The following is a 10711-nucleotide window of genomic DNA, read 5'->3' as shown; positions in this document are numbered from 1 at the left end:
GGATTTCAAAATCCATTGTTCCTCAACAACATAGCCCATGTCTTCTGACCGAGGCTTCCCAAGAGTATGAAGCAAACTCCTTGTCCTGACAAAAACCCTTTTATTAAGTTACTGTGAATTCTGCTCATTCACATCCAGCAAAGTCTTTCAAGGGAGGATTTACAGTCACAGACCTTATCTGCCTTGGAGAGATGACAGGCCGATATCTGCAGAACTTGGCAAGGAGTCTCGGAGAGTACGAGCCAATTAAGCGAACTAATTGTCACATGATCTTGGGACCAGAGGTGGGCGTCACATACTGTAACAACCGGTTCGGCCAGCACTGGAAATGTGAATGTGTGCACGCTGTCCACACATGCGTGCAGTGTCACAAAACACAGCAATTCACTTGCACGCACCATCCGTGCATGCATGCATCAAAAAATGCAATGATATAGGATGGGATTGCCCTAACCTTAACCCTAACCCTAACCTTAACCCTAACCTGAAGGTCGCTACTACCTGTTTGACTGAACCAGTTGGAACCGGCAGCAGTCCACCACTGCTTGGAATACAGCAAAGATCATAGATATGAACCAGTTGCCCAGCATCTGAATTTTCACCATGTAACCATGGGGATGCTTGAAGGTCGTAATTGTGAAAAACAGTCACTTTTTTCACTGCCGTTGTAACTTTGAACAGTCACTAAGAAACTGTTCTAAGTCTCAGGAATTCAAGATTAAGGTCCATCTATAAGCTCCCGACAATGTTCCTGTTTCATTAAAAAAAAAAAAGCACCTTGAATCACACTGAAGATGTGAATAGATTGCGACAGTGTTCCTTAGGATATCCTGTTTCTAAAGAAACTCCCACAGACACCTGCCCAAAGGTTTCTTGACTTCTTAACCCTGGCGGTAAACAATCCTTTCAGCCACAATGCTCTACGAGGAATTTCCAAAGACTTATATTTTGGGTTGCCCAATTCTGTGCTTTTATATACATTATCATCTCTTTTTTCTCATCAGAAAAATTGAACTAAACCCTTTTCTTGCTAGGCTCATGCATTTTCATTTACAGTTGGTCCTTGATTTAGACCTGTTCATTTAGCAAACGTTCAATGTTACAACGGCACTGAAAAATGGGACTTATAGCCATTTTTCACACTTATTATCGACCATTGCAGCATCCCCATGGTCATGGGATCAAAATTCAGAAGCTTGGCAACTGATTCATATTTATGACGGTTGCCGTGTCCCAGGGTCATGTGATCATCTTTTGCGACCTTCTGATAAGCAAAGTCAATGGGGAAGCCAGTTTCACTTAACAACTGCGTCACTCACTTAACAATGGCAGTGTGTCAAGAACCATGGCAAGAAGGGTTGTAAAATGGGGCAAAATTCACTTAACAAATGTCTCACTTATCAACATAAATTTTGGGCTCTGTTGTGGTCATGTTCTGACCCAGGCTTCCTTAACAAGCAAGAAGCAGAGTCTTGGTCCTGGCAAAACCCCTTTTATTTACACGACTGTGAATTCCTTTCATTCACAATCAGCAAGGCTCAGCAAACAGTCTTTCAGAGGAATCTTTATCAACACGAACCTTATCTCATTTGGAGAGTTGTCAAATAACTAGTTTCCAAACACAGGGCAAGGCAAAACTTGGCACAGAGTCTCTTATAGTCACAAACAGAACTTTCCACTCTTGAAACGACCGAAGGAACGAATTGTTTCCTGTAAAAACCCATTCCCCGTTCACTCCTCTTTTGTTTCCTCTGGGAAGGGCCAATCACCTCCAAGATGCGGCTTTACTCCTAAGTCGACCCTGCTTTCTTAATTGTTCTTGTCTTCTGGCAGATCTGCCAATGCACACTGGGAACAGGCTCCAGCTATTCCTCTGCCTCATTGTTGTCTAGCTCCCTCTCTCCCTCCAATGCAGAGCCCTCCCTCTGAGCTTTCCTCAACCTCCTGTTTTCCCCCAACCTCCTCACTGTCTAACTCTGCTGCCAGCTCCGCACAACAAGTCATAAGTCAAGGACTTACTTATATAATATTTGACGCTTAGTCTTAGGGCAGTAAGAAAGCTTTGATCTGATTGGATTGGACCTGATCTATAGATGTAAATGTGCCCTTTTTAAAATAGTCATAAAAAGATCATTGATAGAATCTTAATCCTCAGGAATATTATAGGCACTGTACTCTATTTTTCTTTTTGGAACTATCCATGATGCATTAGAGTTGAAGGGAAACCCTGCAGGCAAAATGGAGTTTTTGAACTTCTGGAAAAATCCCTAATTTCCTTGTGTGTCCTCAGTGCCTTTGGCAGATGCATATTTTTTTGAAGTGTAAATTCAGTATCAGCATTCCAAAATGTAATTAAATAAAATCTGGAAGCAGGTTTTGGGAACTGGTAAGGTAACCTTGTCAGTTTTTGACGGTGCAGTTGGTGACACAATCCAAAAGTGTCTTGACTTTGAAGACATTTTAATCCCCTGCAAACAAAGCAAAAGTATCAGGGAAGCATAGATTTGTGCATTAGGCATGATGCTTTGTTAGAATTTTTCACAATCCGTAACGCCAAGACAAACCAACCTTGGTATAATGTTGGGAAATCAACTGAAGAGCAATGAAGATATGGGTTGCCCACAAACAGAGTTGTGTTCTTTAGTATACCTTTAAATAGGGATCTCTCTGCTGTCAAATCAGAATACATGGTCATCCTAAATATAAATAACAGGGGGCACATCTGGTTGGGAATATTTGTCTTAAGTATTCTCTCCTCTCCCCTCCCCTCCCCTCTCCTTCCTCTCCTCCCCTCCCCTCTTTCTTTCTTCCTTTCTTTTCTCATAAGTAGTGATTCTGGATGGCATACAACATTGAGAATGACAATGGCCAACGTACTCCTCTGCTCTGCTCTGTTCTCTGCTCTCTGCACTTCTCCCTTTTCCTCTTTCCTCTTCTCTTCCCCTCTCTCCTCTCCTCTCCATCTCTCATCTTGTCTCCCCTCTGCTCTTCTCTCTTTCCTCTTTTCTTTTCTCTTCCCCTCTCCCCTCTTCTTCTCCTCCCCTCCCCTTCCCCCTCCCGCCCCCATCTCATCTCTTCTCCCCTCTGCTATTTTCTCTTTTCCTCTCTTCTCTTTCACACTCCTCTATCCTCTAGTTTTCTCCTCTCCTCTCCCTTCACCTTCAAATGTCTGTTTTGATCAGTCAATGACTGCTTGGATTATTTTTCTTGGCAACATTTTTGGAAATGCTTTGCTATTACCTTCTTCCTAGGGTTGACAGAGAGTGACTGGCCTAAATCACCCAGGCGGCTCCATGCTTAAAGCGGGAGTAAAACTTGGTTTCCCGAGTCCTAGTCTGATGCCTTAACCTCTACACCAAACTCATGTTCCTTCTGTCTCCCTCTCTGCCTTGTCTAACAACATAAAGTGAGCAATGCAAGTGTGAACATGTGAATTCAGACAATAGCACTTTGTGCCTTTTATTCATCAATCCATCCATGCACAAAAGGAGAAGCTGGGGCCCTGCCTGTATGACTAGATGCCCTTTTGTCAAAGAGGGTTTCCTTTTGCAGACACTTCCTTCATGCAATCAATCAATCTGTGATGGGATCAGGAAGGACTGTCTTGACACCTTCTGTGCAATTCGCATACCCCGAAAAGAGACCGGAAAAGAAGCTCATAGGCCAGGGGTGTCAAACTCAATTTCATTGTGGGCTGCATCAGGGCTGTGGTTGACCTTGGAGAGTTTCGGGTGGCCAACTGGATGGGCGTGGCCAGCTTGATGCCCCCCCCCCAAACTGCTGGCATGTTTCCTCTTCACATTGGGTATTCCAGGTCAAAGCAATGCAGGCCTTATATTTTCCAGGACAGCCCCCCCCCCCAGCTGGTTCCGACCACATCACAGACCAGATCCAGCCTGCGGGCCTTGTGTTTGACACCCCTGCCATAGGCAGTGTGTGACAGTCACATCCTGATTTCTGAGGCAAGAATGCAAATCCTGTCATTTGTATGGTGTTAGCTGCACACGCCGGCTTGCTCCCCCCGCCCCCGTAGAGGATTAAAGAGGAAGAGGATTAAAAGGAAATCTGGAGTTCTTTTTCCCAAGGATGTTCCGGAGTGAAGGTTGGAGCCAAATTCCCAGAAATCCTTTGTCTTACAGGATCAGCTGTTGCACCTGTGGCAAGAGAGTTTTCCGGAACTAAAAAGCCCCCATGCGTGTTGTCGTTGCAACCTTCCTTACATGTTTGCTGCACCGGAGGAAGCGGAAGAAGAAAAGCACAACCGCATTTCTGCCTGATCACCCAACTAGCCTCGAAGGAACAAAGCAGACATTCTGCATTTTTGCTCAGATACTCTCAGATATCCTGCTATTTTCTCCAAGCAGTGTCAGCATGGGAATTCATTTCTGGACATGGAAATAAGTAGAACATATGCCTCCAGCGATAGACTCATTCCGGGAAGCTGGTTTCACCCAACAATCAAGACCTGCCTATCTGTGTCACCTGTAGCATCCCATGCCAAATGCAGAGATTGCGCTGGCTGCGACTTCTCCTCTGCTTCCTGTATCATAGCAGGTGTCATGGGTTGTAAAAATGGCCTTGGGAGACAGAAGGAAGAGCTGCAGCCTAAAAGCCAACAGCACGATAAACAAAAACTTGAGTCTGAAGGAGGAGGAGGGAACCAAGTGGCTCAGAAGGGACATGCCTCCCCGGTTTTCAGGAGAGGAAAAATAAGGGGCAGGAGGGAACTTTCAGATGTGCAAGTTTTTGTTAATATACCGCATTTTTCAGACTATAAGACGCACCGGATTATAGGAAGCACCTAAAGTGGCAGGAGGAAAAGAAGAAAAAAAAATAGTTTTTGGCCTCTGGATGTCACATTTTTGCCCTCCCCAGCCCCCAGAAGCACTCTGCAGTCCTCTGCACGGCCCGTTTTCACCAAAAATGGGCCTGGCAAAAACAGGCCACTGCAGAGTACTTCTGTGGGCTGAGGAGGGTGAAAATGTGACATGCAGAGGGTTCGGAAGGCCAAAAACGCCTGTTTTCGGTCTATAAAAGGTAAAGGTTCCCCTTGCACATATGTGCTAGTCCTTCCCGACTCTAGGGGGCAGTGCTCATCTCCATTTCAAAGCCGAAGAGCCAGCGCTGTCTGAAGACATCTCCGTGGTTATGACTAAACGCCAAAGGTGTATGGAACACTGTTACCTTCCCACCAAAGGTTGTTCCTATTTTTCTACTTGCATTTTTATATACTTTCAAACTGCTAGGTTGTCAGAAGCTGGGACAAGTAATGTGAGCTCACTCTGTTAGGCTGCACTAGGGATTCGAATCACCAAACTGCCAACCTTCCTGATCAACAAGCTCAGCGTCCTAGCCACTGAGCCATGGCATCCCATATTCAGACAAATTCAGTCTATAAGACGCACCTAAATTTTCACCCACTTTTAGTGGGGGGGAGGTGTATCTTATACTCTGAAAAATACGGTAAGCTTCCAATAAAGAGGACAAAGATGCCTAAGAGCTTGGATAGTCTGGTAGGCAGGAAGGAGGAAAGACAGACTCTACTTAGCAGTGCACAGATTATAGACTCATTGTCATGCTTCTTGTGTGGACTATTTCACTATTACCTATTACTATTTCACTATTACCTATTACTATCACACTATTGCCTATTACTATTTCACTATTACCTATTACTATTACTATTTCACTATTACCCATTACTATTTCACTATTACCCATTACTATTTCACTATTGCCTATTACTATTGCTATTTCACTATTACCCATTACTATTTCACTATTACCTATTACTATTTCACTATTGCCTGTTACTATTACTATTTCACTATTACCCATTACTATTTCACTATTACATAGTACTATTTCACTACTGCCTATTACTATTGCTATTTCACTATTACCTACTACCTATTACTATTACCATTTCACTATTGCCTATTACTATTTCACTATTACCTATTACTATTTCACTCTTACCTGTTACCTATTACTATTTCACTCTTACCTGTTACCTATTACTATTTCACTATTTCACTATTACCCATCACTATTACTATTTCACTATTATCTATTACTATTTCACTATTACCTATTATTATTTCACTATTACCTATTACTATTACTATTTCACTATTACCAGTGACTTTTTGGGTGGGGTCAGGATTTCTAATGAAATACAAATGGATTTGCTGGATTACTAAATGTTTGGAAAACCAGCAGTTAAGGGAAGAAACGATTTCCATTTTTCTTTTTGATATATTACTGTTTTTGTTTTGTGCTCAACATTCTTCTAGCCTTTCCCACAGGGCACTGTCCAAAGTCCTGAAAAAACTTGGCCTTCTCTGATCCGAACCTCTCCTACCTGTTGTAACATTGCTGTGTGTATGTTTGTGAGTGTGTGTGTGTGTGTGCATGCGTGATCTTTCCTCCCATAATTTTGCCTTACAGTCACTATTGGGTCTCATCAAGAGGTGCCTTAAGGAGAGATGCTCTCTAGATACCTGAAATCATGTTCGGACAATTGCAGAAGATCCACTTATGCAATATTATCATTTCACGTCCACCGCGTGACAGATCAACGGGATTTCCCAAAATATACTGAAGGATGAACCTAGGTTAAAGAAATCGCAACTGGGTTTCCACAGGTTTGCCACATGCAAATGAATTATGTTTCTGTTGTGGCCTGCCAGACACCAGTAGAGCTGGTGGCAGATTCGGACAGTGAGGAGGTTGGGGAGGAACATGGGCCAGTCCTGGAGTCTGAGGAAGGCTCTAATGAGTGCTCTGCATTAGAGGCAGAGATGGGGCCAGGGCCGTCCGACAGTTATCAGCTGCCTTCAGAGTTGCAGATCAGTGGGGCAGAAGAACAGCTGGAGCCTGTTCCCAATGTGTGCATGTGTAGAGCTGTCTGGAGAAGGGAAAAGTTAAGGAACAAGGGCTGACTCAGGAGTAAAGGCACAGGTGAATGGTGAATGACCCCTACCGGGAGTCCGACTGGTCAACTTAAGTCCCTGAGTACAATGATGACTGGGACGACGTAGACGACACCATCCACTGCGTGTACCCAGAAAGGCGGCAGAACCCCAGGGACATGGAGAGCATGCAGCCATGTTGCCCGGGCTGCATGGGCTTCCACACAAGGGCGGCTTTCCATTTCTGGGACACGACATGCCGCCAATGCCAGAAAAAGGGCCACATTGCCAAAGCCTGCAAAGCGCCTCAACCCATTCCTTTTCAGCCAAAGCCCATAGCCCCATCAGGAAGACCAGGGAAACCAAGAGCCGGCCAACAACGGAGCAGATGAAGAGAGGACCAATACTAAGCTCCCAGAGAAATCCATCACTCAACCGTGAGACTCACAGATGCATATGAGCAGGAGAAATACCACACAATCGTGAGCATTGAAGGGGAATCATGCAAAATGGAGCTGGACATAGGGTCGTATTTCACAATAGTATCCTGGCAAACAATCAAGAAGTTGAACCTAGCCGCAAGCAGGAAGTTCCTGAAGCTGCCAAATGTCTGCCTGAATGACTATCAAGGGAACCGGATAGAGGTGCAAGGCAGAATGGAGGTCAAAGTAATGTTCCATGAGTTCCAGGGCCGGCTGCCGCTCACGGTCATTGGCAGCCACCAGCCATCACTGCTGGGAGTAGAATGGTTTAAACCCCTGAGCCTGGACATCACCGGACTGCACCGCGTAACCACCCACGAACTGGACCAGCTGTTGGTGGAGTTTGCAGATGTCTTCGACGGGGGCCTAGGTAAATATACAGGGAAACCAATTTCATTTAACCTAGACCCCCATGTAACTCCCATCAAGCTCAAACCCCGAAGGGTACCATTTGCTTTGCGGCCCAAGGTCGAGGAACAATTAGATAAGCTCATTGCCCAGGGAATCCTTGTGCCAACTGACCACACAGTGTGAGAGACCCCCATAGTCACCCCCGTAAAGCCAGATGGGTGCGTCCGTCTCTGCGTGGATTACAAGTGTACACTGAACAAGACCCTCCAGCAGAGTGCGTACTCAGTGCCAGTGGTGCAACATCTGTTGCATTCCCTAGGAAGTGGGAAGGTATTTGCCAAGCTGGACCTTGCCCAGGCCTATCAGCAGATGCCATTAGACGAAGCCACCGCTGAAGCACAAACCATAGTGACTCACAGGGAGGCATTTAAATGTACTAGGTTGCAGTTTGGGGTCAGCGTAGCCCCAGGACTTTTCCAATGCCTAATGGAGCAGCTACTGCATGGGATCCCAGGGGTGGTGCCATACTTCAATTATGTTTTTATATCAGGAGAGTCAATAGGCCAGTTGATGGAACGCATGCGTGAGATCTTGGGGAGGTTCCAGGAAAAAGGACTCAAAGTAAACCCAAATAAATGCAAAATTGGCGTAAGGCAGGTAGAGTTCCTGGGATACCTAATAGATGGGTTGGGCATCCACCCGGCCAACAGCAAGGTGAAAGCCATTAATAATGCTCCCACCCGAAGAATAAGACTGAACTGCAAGCCTTCTCGGGACTGTTAAATTTCTACAGCATTTTTTTACAACAGAAGGCCACCGTTGCTGAGCCACTCCACAACCTCCTGGGGAAGATGACACCGTGGATCTGGGGACAGAGGGAAGACCAAGCGTTCGCAGCAGTTAAAGACCTCCTCTCATCTGACTGATGATTCAATACAACCACACAATACAACCACATCCGGATCACCTGTGATGCTTCCCCTTTCGGAGTTGGGGTGTTCCTCAGCCACTGCCTACCAGATGGAATGGAAGCACCGATAGCATATTATTCAAAGACCCTGTCACTGGCTGAGCACAACTACAGCCAAATTGATAAAGAGGCCTTGGTTGTGGTGGCAGGAATCAAGCGGTTCCACGAGTACATATACTGAAGACATTTCGAGCTGGTCATTGACCATAAGCCACTATTAGGACTCCTCACCGGCAACCAACAGACCCCTCCATACATGTCCAGATGGGCCATTTTCCTCACTGCGTACAACTACGAGCTGATCCACCAACCCAGCAAAGACATAAGCCATGCTGACGCTCTCAGCTGCTGCCCGCTGCCAGAACTAGTGAAAGACCCCGCACCCACCGCCCAAGTACTGCTGATCGACATCCACACAGTCAGCCCAGTACCTGCCAGAGACATCATCAAACACACCCAAAAGGACAAAATATTACGGAAAGTTCTGAACTGGGTGTTGAGGGATGGCTACAGGAGAGACTGGGGGAGGGGTTCCAGAGTTACCGCAGCAAGCAAATAGAACTGTGAGCTGTTCTAAAAGGCTGTGAATGGTGGGGAGAAAGGGTCATTGTTCCCCCAAAATTTTGGAGGCGAGACATGGACGCGTTACATGTGGGGTACCCCGGGATCGTGAGAATGAAGGCATTAGCCCGGAGCTACATCTGGTGGTCCCAGATGGACAAGGACATTACCGAGTGGGTAGCCACATGCAAACCCTGCAAGGAAACACGACCAGCATCACCACAGGCACCCACTCGTGAATGGGAAGCTGCCAAGGGACTCTGGTCCCGCATACATATCAACTTTGCTGGGCCAGTAGAAGGACAAACGTTCCTCATTGTCGTGGACGCATGCTCCAAATGGCTAGAAGTAATCATCATGCAGACGACTACTGCACAAGCCACTATCCGAGCCCTCCGATGACTCTTCGCCACCCACGGTCTACCCAACATCCTGGTCTCTGATAACGTCAGAAATCTACATAGGTTTTCATGCTCGCCGTGGATTGGCTGTCCCAACCGCGGGGAATTTGAACCACTGTTATTGGCTGGCTGGTCTGCCTGGAGCTCCTTAAAGGGCGAACTCTGGCAGCCCAGCCGGCAGAGCGCAGTCACATTTTGCTGGAAATAAAAAGTGCTGAAATCACTAGCGACTCTCGCCTGCTGCATTCGCGCCAATCTAACAGCTGCTAGCCAAGTGGGTTATAAGACAGCCAAATGTTGCCATCTTATGGACAAATATTATATTATGTTTTAAATAAAGAACGTTCACTTTAAATAAAGCACATTAACAAGGACGGTCACATGAGAATCTCTGGCTTGGCATAAGCATTTTATAAGTGTAAATATGAGCATCCCCTCCCTTTGATTTGCTATTTTTTTCCCCCATTTTGTGTGGAAAAAGCATTAATTCTGGGAATGACGCCTCAGGCAGAGCCATTCATTTCAACACAGCCAGTTGTGGTTATGGTTGCTGACTTCATTTCCTTGCAGAAGTCTTAGATGAATGATGTACATCATGTGAACTCCTTTCTTGGAATGGCACAAATTTGCCTATGGTTCTTTAGGCAATCTGCATGAAACAGATATGCAATAGGACAACTTCCAGGAACGATTGGTCAATTCATTAGTAAAAAATGAGAGCGGGTGTGTGTGTGAGGGAGGAGGGAGGGAGAAATGGGTTGGATAAAGCTAGGATTAACACTGCCAGGTTGTCGACCCTAAAAAGCACAATCATGAGTCCTAGCTCTATTTTTCTCATAGGGCCACATTAACAGAATCTTGCAAGACTGAAAGTATTTCTCCCCTCCCCTTCTTTGTGGGTCTCTCTCTCTCTCTCTCTCTCTCTCTCTCTCTCTCTCTCTGTGTGTGTTTGTGTGGCAAAAAGAACCAGGATCATACCTTAAGTTTCTGCACCAAAGATTTATTCAACCCTATACACAAGAATCTAGTCAA

This window comes from Natrix helvetica, assembly GCF_964273705.1.
Source record: "Natrix helvetica genome assembly, chromosome: 9".
Classification (NCBI taxonomy): Eukaryota; Metazoa; Chordata; class Lepidosauria; order Squamata; family Natricidae; genus Natrix; species Natrix helvetica.
This window is presented reverse-complemented; position numbering follows the sequence as displayed.